Source organism: Oncorhynchus gorbuscha, linkage group LG04, assembly GCF_021184085.1.
Source record: "Oncorhynchus gorbuscha isolate QuinsamMale2020 ecotype Even-year linkage group LG04, OgorEven_v1.0, whole genome shotgun sequence".
NCBI classification, from domain to species: domain Eukaryota; kingdom Metazoa; phylum Chordata; class Actinopteri; order Salmoniformes; family Salmonidae; genus Oncorhynchus; species Oncorhynchus gorbuscha.
The window spans coordinates 33383272-33403437 of record NC_060176.1 but is presented as its reverse complement, the minus strand read 5'-3'; the positions used below and the strand labels follow the sequence as shown (position 1 = coordinate 33403437).

Genomic DNA, 20166 nt, shown 5'->3' with positions numbered 1-20166 from the left:
TTGTTCTTAACTGACTTGCCTAGTAAAATAAAGGTAACATTTTTTTTTAAATATGGAGGAGGTTCTTTGCATTTTGAAATGTCTCAAACACATCCAGGAGGTGTTGCCTTCAACCAGCAGAGGATACTCTACAACCAGTCGACCCAGCGAGCCAGCGCAACAGCCCATTCAGCAACCTGCTCAGGTCAGCTATGGCCATTTATCCCTCCCGGATGAGTATGATAGTACACCATCCACAAGCCGTGGCTTCCTACTTCTACTTTACACACCAGATGGGAGCCCCCACCACCAAGAGGTCCAACGTTGCCGCGGTTATTTCTCTACTGACTGGCGGGAGTTGGAATGGGCTACGGCCATCTGGGAGACAGGATTCCTGTGAGGGGTTCATGGCTCTGTTTTAAATGTATTTTTGATAATTCCCCAGAGGGTAATGCTCTATTGCAATTACGACAGGGGAACATGACAGCTTCTGAGTATGCGTTCACCTTCCGGACAGTAGTAGCATCCAGTGGATGGAATGAGCCGGCTATGCTATTCAGAAGAGGTTTACTCAAAGAAGCCCAGATGGAACTGGCCTGTCGAGACGATAACCTCACCCTGGACACACTCATTGCGATGGCTGTCCGGATAACCAACTTCAGGAAAGCCGGTACTCATCGCTTCTCTCCTTTCCTCAGTGAACACTCGGGATCAGAGCCTGAACCCATGGAGGTAGATGTCACACACCTCAGAGGACTTAATGAAATCACCACAAAGTATCGGTACAATCTCCCATTGGTGCCATCGAATACCGCCGCAGGACCCAGTTCTTTACCAAACTCAACTCAGCGTCTCCGTTACAATTACCAACATAAATGATCACACAATCAATATTAGTCACAAAATAATAACTTAGGTTCCTCAGTAAATGTTCCGTACCTCGGGCATAAAAAAAAGTCAGTGAACCCAAGTGACCTCAGGCACGCAATTGTCCATTCATAAAGATGAAGCGTATAACAAGAACCATGCGAAATACAGCACCATGCACATTCCCGGCCACACAACAACACAAATAAAGATTCACGATTTACAATGCCTTCGGAAAGTACTCAGACCCTTTGAATTTTTCCACATTTTGTTACAGCCTCATTCTAAATATTAATAATGACAAAGCAAAAACACATTTATTAAAATTAAAAACAGAAATACCTTATGTAAATAAGTATTCAAACCCTTTGCTATGAGACTTGAAATTGAGCTCCGGTGCATCCTGTCTCCATTGATCATCCTTGAGATGTTTCTACAACTTGATTGCAGTTCACCTGTGGTACATTAAATTGATTGGACATGATTTGGAAAGGCACACAACAGTCTATATAAGGTCACACAGTTGACAGTGCATGTCAGAGCAAAAAGCAAGCCATGAGGTTGACGGAATTGTCCGTAGAGCTCTGAGACAGGATTGTGTCGAGGCACAGATCTGTGGAAGGGTACCGAAAAATGTCAGCAGCATTGAAGGTCCCCAAGAACACAGGGGCCTCAATCATTCTTAAATGGAAGAAGTTTGGAACCACCAAGACTCTTCCCACAGCTGGCCACCTTACCAAACTGAGCAATCGGGGGAGAAGAGCCTTAGTCACCTCCCTAACCAAGAACCCGATGGTCACTCTGGAAGAAACCTGGCACCATCCCTACAGTAAAGCATGGTGGTGGGAGAATCGTGATATGTGGATGTTTTTCAACAGCAGGAACTGGGTGACTAGTCAGAAGCAAAGGAAATATGAACGGCGCAAAGTACAGAGAGATCCTTGATGACAACCTGCTCCAGAGCGATCAGAACCTCAGACTCGGGCGAAGGTTCACCTTCCAACAGGACAACAACCCTAAGCACACAGCCAAGGCGGAGTGGCTTGGGACAAGTCTCTGAATGTCCTTGATTGGCCCAGCCAGAGCCCGGACATGAACCCGATTGAACATCTCTGGAGAAACCTGAAAATAGCTGTGCTGAGATGCTCCCCATCCAAACCTGACAGCGCTTGAGAGGATCTGCAGAGAATAATGGAAGAAACTCTCAAAATACAGGTGCGCCAAGCTTGTATCATCATACCCAAGAACACTTGAGACTGCCAAAGGTGCTTCAACAAAGTACTGAATAAAGTGTCTGTATACTTATGTAAATGTAATAATTCCGTTTTTTACATTTTTTATAAATGTGTGGACTCTGTGTGGAATTATAGTGTTTAACATGATTTTGAAGGACTGCCTCATCTCTGTACCCCACACATACAATTATCTGAAAGGTCCCTTAGTCGAGCAGTGCATTTCAAACAGATTCAACCACAGACCAGGGAGATTTTCCAATGTCTGGCAAAGAAGGGCACCTATTGGTAGATGGGTAAAACACAATAAAGCAGACATTGAATATCCCTTTGAGCATGATAAAGTTATTAATTACACTTTGGATGGTGTATCAATACACCCAGTCACCGCAAAGATGCAGACATCCTTCTGTAACTGTTAAGGTTCCAGAGTTTAATGGTTGTAATAGAAACCTGAGGATGGCTCAACAACATTGTAGTTATTCCACAATATACTAACCTAATTGACAGAGTGAAAAAAGGAAGTTTGTACAGAAAACAAATATTCCGAAACATGCATCCTGTTTGCAACAATTCACTTTTTGTCATTTTTTTTTTTTTTACCTTTATTTAACCAGGCAAGTCAGTTAAGAACAAATTTTTATTTTCAATGACGGCCTAGGAACAGTGGGTTAACTGCCTGTTCAGGGGCAGAACGACAGATTTGTACCTTGTCAGCTCGGGGGTTTGAACTTGCAACCTTGCAGTTTCTAGTCCAACGCTCTAACCACTAGGCTACCCTGCCACCCCAATGAATACAAAGTTTTATGTTTGGGGCAAATCCAACACAACACATTACTGAGTACCACTCTCCTTATATTAAAGCATAGTTGTAGCTACATCATGTTATGGATACTGTGGTGTAATGTTACAAATTAGACATGCCATGCATTTTGTTACTTAGAGTACTGTCTATTGTTATATGATAGTGTTTTTTCTACTGATACAAACTGTCTTTGAGTAACTTAGTCATGTGGCCAAGGGCCGTTTGGGGGTGACCACAATAAGTGATACATCCTGTTATTTTGGTATCTACCAAGGGCACAGCTGTGTAGAGATATGCAAGAGAACAGAAACTAGCTGGAGCAGCAGCACCTAAATATCAGCAGAAATAGTAACAAAACATCACTTGTCTGCACTCTATTCTTCCACCCATGTCTTCACACATCTGCTAACTGCCACGTAGACAGAGGTTGTACTTTTCTATAAAAGCTGAAACCCAACTCTGTTTATTGGGCTCCTAACTCTGCACCATTGAGTGATTTGTTTACCGCTTCAGATTTAAAAGTCTTATAATAAAGTTGATGTTTTAAGAATCTACAGTGTCTCTTCATTTGGGTTAGAATTTCCACAATAATTATTGGAGACAAAGATGATCAGCTAATTCCGCTTGCGGATCGTTCCCAGGGACACCAAGGTTAACTGTGCATAGAGGCTAGGTTAGACGTGGCTCAGGGAGCCCACACTCCGATTGAGAGGAGCAGAAGGGAACTGCCTCGGACCCGGCAGGGAGTGAGGCGCCATCCCGAAAATACAGTGTTAAGGGTGAGACTGATTTTCTTAAACACAACCTCCAATTGGGGAAAGTTCTGTTAACTTTTAGAAAATCTTGTTCTGGAAACAGGTCATGTGTGTTAGAGATACCAGGACAGTCCTGTTGAAAGCGATTCCATGATAAGATCCTGTGGTACTATAAAGATACCAGGACAGGATCCTGATGAAAGTATTCCAGGACAAGTTCCTGAAGTAATATGCCATGGGTTACGATCGTTAGATGTAAATGCATGAGCTATGTGATTCCAGGACAGGGTCCTGAGGTAGAAATAAGAAATATTCCTGAAGGTTAAAACATTTTTTATTGTAGAAAATAAGGAATTAATTAAACAGTTGATTATAATTGGGATTGACTGTGGTGGAAGAAGAGGAGGACCAATATGCAGCTTGGTAAGTGTCCATATTGATAATTTTTTATCAAATTAAATAAATATAAATATTTAACATTCATGAAAATACAAGTATTATACATCAAAATAAAGAGTAACTTCTTGTTAATCCAGCCGCTGTGTCAGATTTCAAAAAGGCTTTACGGCGAAAGCACACCATGCGATTATCTGAGGACAGCGCCCCGCATACAAACACATGAAAAACATTTTTCACTTTTGTTCGATAAAGTCCTTCTTTATATCCATAAAAACTCAGTTTAGCTGGCGCGCTTCATTCAATAATCCACAGATTTCTCTTCTTCAAAATGCATACAAAATGAATCCCAATAAACTTATCCAAACAAGTCAAACAATGTTTATAATCAAACCTCAGGTACCCTAATACGTAAATAAACCAAATTTAAGACGGAGAACAGTATGTTCATTACCTGAGATAAATAACAAAGAACGTGCTTTCACCCACGCGCTTGGAAACACTACAGCCAATTTGTAAGTCGCTCTGGATAAGAGCGTCTGCTAAATGACTTAAATGTAAATGTAAATGTACAGCCAAAATGGGAGCCACTTAGAAAAACTACAACTTCTGGCTTATTTTTCCAAAAACCAGCCTGAAACTCTTTCTGTTGACATCTAGTGGAAGCCCCAGGAACTGCAATCTGGGAGGACTTTGCCTCATAATAAGTATGAAAGCCATTGGAAACAGTGGAAGGCTGTAGTCATTGAATGCTTATAGAGTATCTAATTGGTTAGGACCCAGATTGCAGTTCCTATGGCTTCCACTAGATGTCAACAGTCTTTAGACATTGTTTCAGGCTTGTTTTCTGAAAAATTAAGAAGAATGAGACCTTTCTCTCAGTGGACTGTAGAATCATGCAGTGCTGGTTTTGCACATGACCGAGTGTGTGCCCTTCGTTGTTTATCATTTCTATTGAATACGCAATTGTCCGGTTTAAATACTATCAACAATTGACAACCTGAGGATGAATTATAAACATTGTTTGACATGTTTCGACAAACTTTACTGTTACTATTAGGATGTATTCGTCTGCATGTTTTGACCGCCTTTGAGCCAGTGGATTACTGAACAAAACAGAGTTTTTGGGATATAAAGAGTGACTTTATCGAACAAAACTAAGATTTATTGTGTAGCTGGGACTCTTGTGACTGCAACCATATGAAGATCTTCAAAGGTAAGTGATTAATTTTATTGCTATTTCTGACTTTTGTAATTCCTTTACTTGTTGTAAAATGTTGTATGCTTTCGTAAGCAGGGCGCTGTCCTCAGATAATCGCATGGTATGCTTTCGCCATAAATCCTTTTTGAAACTGACAAAGCGGCTGGACTAACTTCTCTAGGGTAGGGGGCAGCATTCTGAATTTTGGATGAAAAGCGTGCCCAAATTAAATTCTACTCAGGCCCAGAAGATAGGATATGCATATAATATATGCATATAATTGTTAAAATAGTGTATGTGAGTATAACAGAACTGATTTTGCAGGCAAAAACCTGAGAAAAATCCATTCAGGAAGCAGGATTTTTTTTGTTACTGTAGTTTTCTATTCAATGCCATTACATTGCAATATCCATTGATTTAGGACTCAAATTGCAGTTCCTATGCCTTCCACTAGATGTCAACAGTCTTCAGAAATTGTTTCAGGCTTGTATTCTGAAAAATGAGGGTATAAGAGCAGTCTGAATGAGTGGACCCTGCAGTGTCACAGAACTTTTTAATGCTTGCGACCGAGAGTGCCTTTCTTGTTTACCTTTTATATTGACAACGTTATTGTCCAGTTGAAATATTATCGGTTATTTAGGCTTAAAACAACCTGAGATTAGAATATAAACATTGTTTGACATGTTTCTATGTTACATGTTACAGATACAATTTGGATTTTTTGTCTGCCTGTTGTGACTGCGTTTGAACCTGTGGATTACTGAAGAAAACGCGCAAACAAAAGGTTTGAGGTTTTTGGATATAAAGAGAGACTTTATCAAACAAAACAAACATTTATTGAGTAAATGAATGTCTTCTGAGTGCAACCATATGAAGATCATCAAAGGTAAGTGATGATGGCGATGGAAATGCATTTGGCAGTAAATCTACTTCAATTCGGTAAATGGCACTGTGTGCTCTTTTCAAAGGATGGATCCCAGTCGGTTATGGGTTATGGGATACAGGGGGTCGAGGGTGGTCTGCCGGGCATTGGGATGACAAACCAACTCGGGATGGGGAGGGCTTTTAACGGGTGGAATAGTAGGGACCAATTGGAGGTTTACTTAGTAGAAAGGCAAAATCATGGTACAGCTATATAGACACTCAATCATCATGTTACTTTTTAATGGTACGTTTACAAACATATATTTTGATAAAAATAATTGAAAGATGTGTCTCATTATGGTAGGTGGTGAAATAAGTATAGCCAGTTACAATTGTAATGGCCTAGCAGATAATAAGAAAAGACAATCAGTATTTACCTGGCTAAAAGAGAAGGAATATAATATATATATTGTTTACAGGAAACACATTCAACAGTTTGAGATGAAGTTTTGTGGAAAAAAGAACTGGGGGGGCGAAATATACTTCTCCCATGGGTAAAGAAATTCAAAAGGGGTGATGGTTTTAATCAACAATAATTTTGATTCAAATGTGTAAATTGTCCAAACAGATCCTCAAGGTAGATGGATTATTTTGAATATGTTATTGGACAATAAACAGATATGGCTTATTAACCTATACGGTCCAAATAATGATGATCCAAGCTTCTTTGAAAATATATATAAGAATCTATCAACTCTACAAGCAACACTAGACTCTATTATTATGTTGGGAGAATTTCATACGGTCTTAAATACCTCTGCTTGAGGCAATTGGGGCCTTTAAGGATGGGAAAAATCCAGGGCTGGATGGCATACCAGTGGAAGTATACAAAACTTTTTTTGGTATACTCAAAGGACCATTATTGGCTTGTTTCAATCACTCCTATATAAATGGTAGATTATCAGACACGCAACAAGAAGGTCTGATATCATTATTACTGAAACAGGACCCAAGTGGTATATATAAAGATCCAGTCCATTAAAAAAATTGGAGACCTCTTACACTTCAGTGTTGTGATGCAAAAATCCTAGCAAAATGCTTGGCACATAGACTTAAAAAAGAATTGTCAGATATTATTCATCCTAATCAGACAGGTTTTTTACATGGACGATACATTGGTGATAATATAACACAAGTACTGGAAACAATAGAACACTATGAAATATCGGGGACACCAGGCCTGGTTTTCATAGCTGATTTTGAAAAAGCTTTTGATAAAGTACGACTGAAGTTTACATATAAATGGCTAGAATATTTCAATTTTGGAGAATATCTTTTAAAATGGGTTAAGGTTATGTATAGTAACCCTAGGTGTAAAATAGTAAATAATGGCTACATCTCAGAAAGTTGAAAACTATCTAGAGGAGTAAAACAAGGTTGTCCACTATCAGCATATCTATTTATTATTGCCATCGAAATGTTAGCTGCAAAGATTAGATCAAACAATAATATTAAGGGATTAGAAATCCGTGGCTTAAAAACTAAAGTGTCATTGGACGCTGATGATTCATGTTTTGTTTTAAAACCACAATTGGAGTCTCCCCATTGCCTCATAGAGGATCTAGATACTTTTGCTATCCTCTCTGGATTAAAAGCAAATTATGATAAATGTACCATATTACGTATTGGATCACAAAAAAATGCACATTTTACATTACCATGTAGTTTACAATTAAATGGTCTGACGGAGATGTGGACATACTCGGTATACAAATCCCAAAAGAAAGAAATGATCTCACTCCAATACATTTTTATAGAAAGTTAGCAAAAATAGATAAGATCTTGCTACCATGGAAAGGAAAATACCTGTCTATTTGTGGAAAAATCACCCTTATTAACTCCTTAGTTATATCACAGTTGACCTATTTGCTTATGGTTTTGCCTACACCTAGTGACCTGCTTTTTAAATTATATGAACAAAATTTTTGTATTTTATTTGGAACGGCAAACCAGATCAAATTAAAAGGGCCTATTTATATAATGAATATGAATTCGGTGGGCAGAAATTCTTAAATATTAAAGCATTAGACTTCTCACTAAAGGCATCAGTCATACAAAAGTTATACTTAAATCCAAACTGGTTCTCTAGTAAATTGGTACAAATGTCTCATCCTATATTCAGGAAGGGCCTTTTCCCCTTTATTCAGATTACACCTGCTCAATTTCTGTTGTTTGAAAAGGAAATAATCTCCAAAATATCTTTATTTTTTAAACAAGCCTTAGAAAGTTGGTTGCAATTTCAATTTAATCCACCTGAAAGGACGGAACAAATAGTACAACAAATATTGTGGTTACATTAAAATATACTAATTGATTTAAAAAACTGTATTTATCGATTTATTTTTATTTTTAAGGTATACTTTTAGTGAATGATATCATAAATAGGACCGGTGGAGTTATGTCACACATGCAGCTAACACAGACATATGGAAATGTCTGCTCTACCCAACATATCAGGCGAAACCCGAGGACAAACCATTCAGATTTTTGGTGTTTCATTGGGAATCCAGATTTCTAAGGGACTTGCTTTCAGTTCCTACCGCTTCCACTGGATGTCACCAGTCTTTAGAAATTGGTTGAGGTTTTTCCTTTGTGTAATGAAGAAGTAGCCCTGTTCAAAACAAGGTACTATTTGATAGAGGTGCGTGACCAGAAAGCTGGCGTCAGTTTGTTTTCTTCCTGTATTGAACACAGATCATCCCGTCTTCAATTTGATCAATTATTTACTTTAAAAAATACCTAAAGTTGTATTACAAAAGAAGTTTGAAATGTTTTGGCAAGGTTTACAGGTAAGTTTTGAGATATTTGTAGTCACGTTGCGCAAGTTGGAACCAGTGTTTTTCTGGATCAAACACGCCAAATAAATGGACATTTTGGATATATATGGACGGAATTAATCAAACAAAAGGACCATTGGTGATGTTTATGGGACATATTGGAGTGCCAACAGAACAAGTTTGTCAAAGGTAAGGCATGATTTATATTTTTATTTATGCATTTTGTGTCACGCCTGCAGGGTTGAAATATGTTTTCTCTCTTTTGTTTACGGAGGTGCTATCCTCAGATAATAGCATCGTTTGCTTTCCCCGAAAAGCCTTTTTGAAATCTGTCATTATGGCTGGATTCACAACACGTGTAGCTTTAATTTGGTATCTTACATGCCTGATTTCATGAGCGTTTGATTTTTATAGGAATGTATTTGATTTTGGCGCTCTGGATTTTCTCTGGCTTTTGGCCAAATGGGACGCTACTGTCCCACATATCCCAGAGAGTTAATATCCTTTGCAAAGACAAGGGCCTCAGTATTGTACTACCCCCGGAGAAATGTAATATCGTGATGCTGTCCGACATGGTCTCATTGGCATTAGTTACTGACCATGCGCCCCTCACGTGGATGGCTGGTAAGAGAAACAATAACAACAGAATAGCCAGATGGTTTTTGTCTTTACAACCGTTCTCTTTCCATGTCATCCACAGGGCCGGATTGAGGACACGACCAAGATGGTGCGTCTGGAGCCCGACCCTCCGGTTCGGTCCTGGGGGGGAAGGTATGTGGAAGGCCCACCAGAGGGCAGGCTGGGCTCACGGATAGTAGCCCAACAAGGCATGGGAGACAAGGTAACCAGAGGCAATTGAACACAGCTGACGGTACTAATGACATATTCTCCTTCCCCTATAAAAGAGAGAGAATGGAACCAGTAGAGAGGGGAGGGGAAAACTATCTCTGGAAGATGGCCACCTAGACAGAGGAGCTATCCAGGAAGAACCACTAAGATGGTGACAATACCGTGACTTTTGTTGTAGTTTAAAGATAATCCTATCGCGTTCATGTTTCATCTGGAGAAGATGTATGTTTTTCCTTGGAAGGTTTTAATTGATTATGTTGGAGTGTTTGTGTTTACATTTACATTTAAGTCATTTAGCAGACGCTCTTATCCAGAGCGACTTACAAATTGTGTTGACCAAATGCCCTCAATAGAGAACTGTGTTCAATCAAGAAAACCCACTCCTGACTCGTTTATTCCACCTTCCCGCTTTAGAGTGACGCCCAATTACTTGGTCAGCTCACATTAGTAACAGTAATGCCTCTGATGGACATGCGTGGATGTGCACATCGTACTACTGGTTTAGCATCTCATGAAATATTCACACGAAGACCCATGAGAATACTAAACACCCCATTCCCACAGAATAGGCTGACACTGATGTACTGTGAGGACCAAATGGTAAGTTACTGTCCTGCACTTAACAATGTTCTGAAATCTATTCTCACCCAGGGTAAAAGCTGCTTTACCTGGACCACTCCACAAACTTCAGCCAGGCGATTGGGTGGTCATCAAGGACCTCCGCAGAAAGACTACGCACCAACCGCACTGGACTGGTCCATTCCAGGTGCTACAGACAGCAGTGAAGGATGCAGAGAGATCTACTTACTCACGTCAGCCACTGCAGGGAGGTTCCCCACAATCCAGGTGACGAATTGTCGTCGGCGACTCTAGTGGCCATAGGAAGACCAGGACTAGACTCTAAGCATCATTTCGTACACTAGAGTTGAGGAACAATGGGAAAGTAATTCTGCTTTGAAAGTTGATCAAGTTAACCTCACTTTTGAAAAAAATGGCCCTTGAATGTTTTGGTAAACCTACTGGAGAGCTCTTCTTTGTCTACACCCATTCAGCATCGTTCACACCCTCTTAAGCCTTAACCCCGCTCAACACTTTAAGGATTAACATGTGAGGCCATGTACTAAACAACCAAATATTTCAAGAATAGAGGCTGGTTTATACTACGGGTGTATTTGTAAATTGTTATGGAGATTCACATGGTTAAGGTAATGGTAAGATAATGACTAAATGATTAATACGTTCCAATTAATGTTAAGGCCATAACTAACAGTATTCCACCCTGTCACTGTATAATGGAGTAAAATGTGTTTGAATCATAAGACTAGAATTCTTGATTGTATGTGCATAAAAAAGAGGAACTGTTAACAGACAAGAGACTGTGGCAGACAACTTGTGACAACTGTGAAACTGATAACAGGGAAGGAGGTCTCCCCACCCAGGAAGGGGAGAAACCGTTGTGCTTGCAGTAGATTGTGTAACATGTTGCAGGATATGATAAGCAAGGTATGTGTTGGAGAAACCTTGTAAACATCATTTCCAGTGTTAGAGGGGCATTTATATTACCAAATGTGAGGTATAAAAGGCTATGTGCATTGTATGATTTTTAGCGCTCTCGTGAATAAACCTTCTGACTATTATAAGCTTGTCTGTTTCATTCAACTAGAATCTTACAAATTCTGGGTTGCAGACTGAGCAGTTTATGAACATAGAGAACATAAGTGCGACCTGGGCGTTCATAAACGTAGAGCTTTGTCAAATTGCCCTTTTGTAATTTCAGAGCATTTCGCTCTCGGAGCGTTCAGAGCGCACACTGGATGCTCTGGCCGAGGAGTAGGGTTGATCCCAAGCTAACGTTGGCTAGCTTGCTAGCTACTTCCAGACACATGAGAGAACAGCTCACTGACTTTTTTACTCGCCCTAGCAGAGCTGGTTAGGCTGTTATGTTATGACTGTAACTGTGCTGCTGGCAACAATTTAATTACACTTTTCTGCCAACATTTACTTAGACCGGCCATATTCAACAGGTATTGAGCATTCGCAAATGTGTCAGTTATTCTGCGCTTTGGCACACTCGGATGAGAGTGATCTGAAATCTGAGTAGATAGTGAGAGCGAATTTACCAGCTACCTTCTGACAAAATTAGAAATGTGTAACTTAAAATATAGCTAGCTCTATCTTACCTTATCATGGATAGACACTTCTCCCTCTCTGTCACGGAGGCCATGGATGCCCTTAGTTTGAAGATGTAATCCAGAGACAGGCGTTTTATACAGCCTTTTGTGTTCTTTTTGTCTCCCTCTGCATATTTGCAATCAAAGGCCAGAATTCTTCTTAGCTATCATATTCAAATTCCTCCGGGCCTTTCAGTAATTTCAAACCTCGGTCCTCCAGAAAGGGGAGATCAACACTTTGATATCATTAAAAAAAGCTGCATTAGAAAGGATTACCTACAAATACTGACCAGCTCATGTTAGACAGAAGCGTGCTACATGGCAAGACCAATCTGAAGCCAGTGTAGGGAGGCTAGCACAAATTTATTTGGCACTAACTGAAGTTCATTTAGTGCTTTATCCGGGTAGCCGGAAAGTAGAGCATTGCAGTAGTCTAACCTAGAAGTGACAAAAGCATGGATTCATTTTTCTGCATAATTTTTGGACAGAAAGTTTCTGATTTTTGCAATGTTACGTAGATGGAAAAAAGCTGTCCTTGAAACAGTTTTGATATGTTCTTCAAAAGAGAGATCAGGGTCCAGAGTAACGCCGAGGTCCTTCAGTTTTATTTGAGACGACTGTACAAGCATCAAGATTCATTGTCAGATTCAACCGAAGATTTCTTTGTTTCTTGGGACCTAGAACAAGCATCTCTGTTTTGTCCGAGTTTAAAAGTAGAAAGTTTGCAGCCATCCACTTCCTTATGTCTGATTTACAGGCTTCTAGCGAGGGCAATTTTGGGGCTTCACCATGTTTCATTGAAATGTACAGCTGTGTGTCATCTGCATAGCAGTGAAAGTTAACATTATGTTTTCTAATGAGATCCCCAAGAGGTAAAATATATAGTGAAAACAATAGTGGTCCTAAAACGGAACCTTGAGGAACACCGACATTTACAGTTGATTTGTCAGAGGACAAACCATTCACAGAAACAAACTGATATCGTTCCGACAGTTAAGATCTAAACCAGGCCAGAACTTGTCCATGTAGACCAATTTGGGTTTCCAATCTCTCCAAAAGAATGTGGTGATCGATGGTATCAAAAGCAGCACTAAGGTCTAGGAGCATGAGGACAGATGCAGAGCCTCGGTCTGACATTCTTTAAAGGTCATTTACCACCTTCACAATTGCAGTCTCAGTGATATGATGGGGTCTAAAACCAGACTGAAGCATTTCGTATACATTGTTTGTCTTCAGGAAGGCTGTGAGTTGCTGCACAACAGCTTTTTTTTTTTAAATTGAGAGGAATGGAAGATTCAATATAGGCCAATAGTTGTACAAATATTTTCTGGGTCAAGGTTTGGCTTTTTTCAAGAGATGCTTTATTACTGCCACTTTTAGTGAGTTTGGTACACATCCGGTGGATAGAGAGCCGTTTATTATGTTCAACATAGGAGGGCCAAGCACAGGAAGCCGCTCTTTCAGTAGTTCAGTTGGAATAGGGTCCAGTATGCAGCTTGAAGGTTTAGAGGCCATGATTATTTTCATCATTGTGTCAAGAGATATAGTACTAAAACACTTGAGTGTCTCTCTTGATCCTAGGTCCTGGCAGAGTTGTGCAGACTCAAGACAACTGAGGTTTGGAGGAATACACAGATTTAAAGAGGAGTCCATAATTTGCTTTCTAATGATCATGATCTTTTCCTCAAAGAAGTTCATTAATTTATTACTGCTGAAGTGAAAGCTATCTTCTCTGGGGGAATGCTGCTTTTTAGTTCGCTTTGCAACAGTATCAACATTTGTTTTCGGGTTGTTCTTATTTTCCTCAATTAAGTTGGAAAAATAGGATGATCGAGCAGCAGTGAGGGCTCTTCGATTCTGCACGGTACTGTCTTTCCAAGCTAGTCGGAAGACTTCCAGTTTGGCGTGGCGCCATTTCTGTTCCGATTTTCTGGAAGCTTGCTTCAGAGCTCGGGTATTTTCTGTATACCAGGCAGCTAGTTTCTTATGACAAATATTTTTAATTTCTAGGGGTGCAACTGCAGTCAGGTGGCAGATTTTATTTTATTTTTTATATATATATTTTTTTGTGTCTGGAAAGGCATCAAGGAATCTTTGGGTTGTCCGAGAATTTATAGCATGACTTTTGATGATCCTTGGTTGGGGTCTGAGCAGATTATTTGTTGCGATTACAAACGTAATAAAATGGTGGTCCGATAGTCCAGGATTATGAGGGAAAACATTAAGATCCACAACATTTATTCCACGGGACAAAACTAGGTACAGAGTATGACTGTGACAGTGAGTAGGTCCAGAGACATGTTGGAAAAAACCCACCGAGTCAATGATTGCTCCGAAAGCCTTTTGGAGTGGGTCTGTGAACTTTTCCATGTGAATATTAAAATCACCAAAAATTAGAATATTATCTGCTATGACTACAAGGTCCGATAGGAATTCAGGGAACTCAGTGAGGAACGCTGTTTTTGGCCCAGGAGGCCAGTAAACAGTAGCTATAAAAAGTGATTCAGTAGGCTGCATAGATTTCATGACTAGAAGCTCAAAAGAGGAAAACGTTGTTTTCATTTGTAAATTGAAATTTGCTATCGTAAATGTTAGCAACACCTCCGCCTTTGCGGGATGCAAGGGGGATATGGTCACTAGTGTAACCAGGAGGTGAGGCCTCATTTAACACAGTAAATTCATCAGGCTTAAGCCATGTTTCAGTCAGACCAATCACATCAATATTATGATCAGTGATTAGTTAATTGACTACAACTGCCTTTGAAGTGAGGGATCTAACATTAAGTAGCCCTATTTTGAGATGTGAGGTATCACAATCTCTTTCAATAATGGCAGGAATGGAGGTCTTTATCCTAGTGAGATTGCTAAGGCGAACATCGCCATGTTTAGTTTTGCCAAACCTAGGTCGAGGCACAGACACGGTCTCCATGGGGATAGTTGAGCTGACTACACTGACTGTGCTAGTGGCAGACTCTACTAAAATGGCAGGCTGGCTAACAGCTGCCTGTCCTGCAACCTATTTTATTGTGAAGCTAGAGGAGTTAGAGCCCTGTCTATGTTGGTAGATAAGATGAGAGCACCCCTCCAGCTAGGATGGAGTCCGTCACTTCTCAGAAGGCCAGGCTCGGTCTTGTTTGTGGGTGAGTCCCAGAAAGAGGGCCAATTATCTACAAATTCTATCTTTTGGGAGGGGCAAAAAACAGTTTTTAAACAGCGATTGAGTTGTGAGAATGCTGTAGAGCTCATCACTCCCCCTAACTGGGAGGGGGACAGAGACAATTACTCAATACCAACACATCTTTCTAGCTGATTTACACGCTGAAGCTATGTTGCGCTTGGTGACCTCTGACTGTTTCATCCTAACATTGTTGGTGCCGAGGTGGATAACAATATCTCTATACTCTCTACACTCGCCAGATTTAGCTTTAGCCAGTACCATCTTCAGATTAGCCTTAACGTCGATAGCCCTGCCCCCTGGTAAACAGTGTTTGATCGCTGGATGATTCGTTTTAAGTCTAATACGGCAGGTAATGGAGTCATCAATTATACCCTGATGAAGACAGCTTGGCTCTCGAAACGTTGGTATTAAATTTTTGGATCTGAGCTCCAAGAGTGTGCGGCTTTCTTTTATTGTCAAGTTTCTACTCCGCTAGCCAGCACCTCGTCTTAATAGGTGTGCGTTTCTTTTTCTTCTAAATGGAGTCACCAATGACTAGGGTTTTCAATTTGTCAGAGCTTCTGGTGGGAAGCTTCGGCGTCTCAGACCCCGTAATGGGAGGAGTAGAGACCAGAGAAGGCTCGGCCTCAGACTCCGTCTTGCTGCTTAATGGGGAAAACCGGTTGAGCATTCCTACAGCATTTCCCTGCGAGGGGATTTGTACTAACGTTACTATCTGTACTTACTGGTGGCACAGACGCTGTTTCATCCTTTCCTACACTGAAATTACCCTTGCCTAACGATTGTGTCTGAAGCTGGGCTTGCAGCACAGCTATCCTCGCCGTAAGGCGATCGTTCTCCTGTATAATATGGGTACATCGACTGCAATTAGAAGGCATCATGTTAATGTTATTACTTAGCTTCGGCTGTTGGAAGTCCTGACGAACCATGTCCAGATAAAGCGTCCGGAGTGAAAAAGTTGAATGAAAAAGAAAAAGTTGAGTGAGGGAAAACTAAAAATATAAATGGTAATTAAAAATTTAAAACTTTTAAGTTGTCGGGCATCAAATAAGGTTGGCAAGAAAACTCACAGCGACACGTAAACAAGTCTGCAACCTCAGTCACTCAATTGTCCTCAATAAACAGTGCATGAAACAAACTTTGATCCTTTCTGCTTTAATCCTGTAGTGGTTCTGCCACCAGGGAGAAGTTTGACACAAACCGATGGTACCATCCTTCCATCCCAAGGAACCGTTGAAGGGCATTGAGGGTGGTTGGCACAGGGAAGTCTTGGTCTTTTCAGGATCTACATGAATGCCGTCAAGAGGTCACCATAGGAGCTTCAGGGAGGTTTGGCAGAAGTTACTCTTCTTCATGTTCAATGTCAGACCAGCTTCTCTAACCTTGTCCAACAATGCCTGAAGATCTTGAAAGTGTTTTTCTCTGGTCTGGTGTTGGGAAATAATCAGAATTGGTTGGTAACATAGGTAAGATGTTTTATATTCATCATATGCTTATGAGTTATTTCTCATAAGAATGTATTTTGTTGTACTATAGTGGTGGCCATTGGCAGTTATCTGTTCTATGTCAAGACTAAGTTGCATGGGCCGCAGAGAGGGGAGAGGTCAAGGTGTCATCGTGTGAACATATCTTTTGCTCCACTGTGTCTGTGTGCCAGTCACTCCCTACTTTTCCCATCGGGGAGAGGAGGATGGCAGTGTCTGGAATCATTCTATGCTCTCTGTGAGCTTGTCCAGGATTGGTTGTATTTAGAATTGGTTGTATCTAAATTACAGTTTGATATATACATGCCTGTTGATATGGAGGATTGGTTTATGATTCTGGGTTTGAGGAAGGAGACAAAGCTGAACGATTTATTATGTCTATGCTATCTGACTATATGTGTTCTTTGCTATTAAAGGATCTCAGTTGCAATGTAGAGGGGGCTCTCAGAGAATTCATTGATAGACACTGAATTGATCTGAGAGTCACAGGGTTGTGATAGAGCTCATATAATTAAAGATGGACTTTGATAACTAACTCTGACTTGTGTTGTGGTTTGCACTCATGATTTGGTAAATAGAGGACATTTCCACAACACTGGGCATAGATAATAACAGTATATATTCCAGGTAGGTGAAACAGATCTTCCCTTTGAACTCACCTAACATAGTCTACCTGACTCTTTGGATGGTGGCAGGCGCATTCTTTAATCCAAAAAGCAGGAATGTTTTGTGCTTCAGGAGTTTGGTGCTTATCAGGCATTAACTGTACCAGAGCAATGGCAGAGAAGACTGCCACACTTGGACCCCAATCATGTAACTGTGTAGCTTCTGCTTGGAAGAAATGCTTCTCGCTCTGATTGTGTGGAAATCAGTAGTGCGATGTCCATCTGGACACCACTGAACCACATGAAATCAATTTCCAACACGACAGGAAAAGTAATAACAGAAGGAATCATATAGGAGTGGTTACACAGGCGGATTCCCACCTCACTCCATCCGGGTGGTCTTTCAGCCTCACCGTCAGCCAGATATAATGGACCTATTGTCCATGGCTTCCTGTTCTCTTGGGGACCTTTCACAGCTTCTCATTGAACAGCGTGTAGGATGATCCAGTGTCCAGGATGGCTCTTCCTGTCCAAGGGCCTATGGACAAGGTTAACACCAGCTGGTGCGGTATTTGCTGAAAGGAAGAGGATGCCGATGGGTGGGCGTAGGCAGTGACTCTTGGGGTTTCAGCTCTGGTCAGAGCACCCGGAGTAAAATGGTCGTTCTTGTGATGAGAGTTAGGTGTGTTGGCCTGTTGTGACTTGCTGTACAGATTGTGGTTTCTGGATGAGTTTACTTGATACTGATTTGGACATGTAGCTGGAGAATGTCCCGCTTTGCTACATCTCCAACAGAACACCGGAGGGATCGATGGCATGGCTTGGGTATTTGTTTGGGTGTCTGTTTCTTTCTCTGTTAATATTGCTGATGACATTCACTATCATTCTTCAACAGCTGTCCCAGTCTAACCAGTCCATCTACAGTGGTGACCGAGTTGATAGGCTAGCAGAGGGTTGTTTTTTTCCCTTCAAGATCAACTTAATAACCTCTTCCTCCTCAATGCCAGGTTTTCACTCCTGCACAAGGAGTAGTAACTGTATGCAAAGTCACGGATGCTCTCACTCTCTTCTTGAACTCGATTCCTGACTGTCAGCCAGCTCATCTGTGTAGTCCTCAGACAGAAAGGTAGAAGACGCAGGCCTCTATAACTCTGCCTCTTCCTTTTTCTAGTATCAGGGATTTGGGCCTAGTCCAAGATGAGCAGTATTTCCTTCACCGCCGACTAATTGAAGTAGAAATCCTCATTGAAGGTTAGTGATCACTGTTCTGATGTCAAGAAGATATGTTCGGTCATAGGAAACAACGGCAGAAACATTATCTAAAGAAAAGTTACAATAAGTAGGAAAAAACACAATAGCACAATTGGTCAGGAGCCCCTGATGAAAAATCTGAAAATACATTTGAAAATGACATAATTCATGTATTTTGTCATTTTTCATTACTGTAAAACATTACCATTGTTAAATGTTATTTGACATAATCACTTGTGTGATAAATGTGTTTTACATCTGGAGGAAACCTGGCACCATCCCTACGGTGAAGCATGGTGATGTTTTTCAGCAGCAGGGACTACTAGACCAGTCAGGATCGAGGGAAAGATTAACAGCGCAAAGTACAGAAAGATCATGGATGAAAACCTGCTCCAGCGCGCTCAGGACCTCGGAAGGTGAACCTTCGCCGCAGTCTAACAGTACAACGACCCTAAGCACACAGCCAAGACAATGCAGGAGTGGCTTCGGGACAAGTCTCTGAATGTCCTTGAATGGCTCAGCCAGAGCCAGGACTTGAACCCGATCAAACATGTATGAAGAGACCTGAAAATAGCTGTGCAGCGACACTCCCCATCCAATCGGACAGAGTTTGCGAGGATCTGCAGAGAAGAATGGGAGACATTCCCCAAATACAGGTGTGCCAAGCTTGAAGCATCCTACCCAAGAAGACTTGAGGCTTTAATCGCTGCCAAAGGTGCTACAACAAAGTACTGAGTCAAGTGTCTGAATACTTACGTAAAAGGATGTTTTTTCGTTTTTATAAATTACCATTTTCTAAAAACCTGTTTTTACTTTGCATTATGGGGTAGTATGTGTAGATTGAGGATTTAAAAAATACATTTTAGAATAAGACTGTAACGTAACAAAATGTGGAAAAAGTCAAGGGGTCTAAATACTTTCCGAATGTCCCTATACTTGTGTCTACCATATTGATCAATCTGTGTAGGACGTATTTGCACTGTTGAAGCATAAATTGTTCCAATTGGCAAACACATGTAAGTAAAAACAGAACAAATTTAAATTATATTTCATGAATTTGGTGCTTTAATGTTCCCTATGTCATATCAAGTCAGGCATGGCATGAATTACACAAGAAAAAAGATTTAACAGTTGCAACTAAAGAATTCTAAGTAAAGATTTTCTGATACAGAAAATACAGAATCAAGGAATGACATTTTCTCTCTCAGGGACACCAAATACTTCACTGGCCTTTCTATGAGGAAACAGGGTGGTTTATATGCATTCACAACAGGGAATATTAGAAACACAATAACACAACATAAAATAGAGAAACAAATCATCTTTGCACAGGGTTTCTGGGTCAAAAGGAAATAAATAAAACCAAATATATATATATATATATATGCATGCATACCAGTCAAAAGTTGACACAGCTACTCATTAAAGGATTTTTATTTAAACTATTTTCTGCATTGCAGAACAATAGCTTAGACAAACTATGAAATAACACATGGAATCATGTAGTTAGCAAAAAAAAAGTGTTAAACAAATCCAAATATTTGAGATTCTTCAAAGTAGCAACCCTTTGCCTTGACAGCTTTGCAGACTCTTGGCATTCTCTTAACCAGCTTCATGAGGTAGTCACCTGGAATGCATTTCAATGAACAGGTGTGCCACGTTAAATACATTTGTGGAATTTTTTTCCATCTT

General features: G+C 40.4%; 1 long non-coding RNA gene across 1 annotated transcript; it reads left to right on the top strand.

Annotated features, from left to right (window-relative positions):
• Nucleotides 1-3282: 3282 nt before the first annotated feature.
• On the top strand, nucleotides 3283-11425 carry LOC124033194. The gene is made up of 3 exons (XR_006838329.1): nucleotides 3283-3662; nucleotides 9637-9777; nucleotides 10437-11425. It is a non-coding gene; the product is annotated as an uncharacterized LOC124033194 (long non-coding RNA).
• The last annotated feature ends 8741 nt before the right edge of the window (nucleotides 11426-20166 follow it).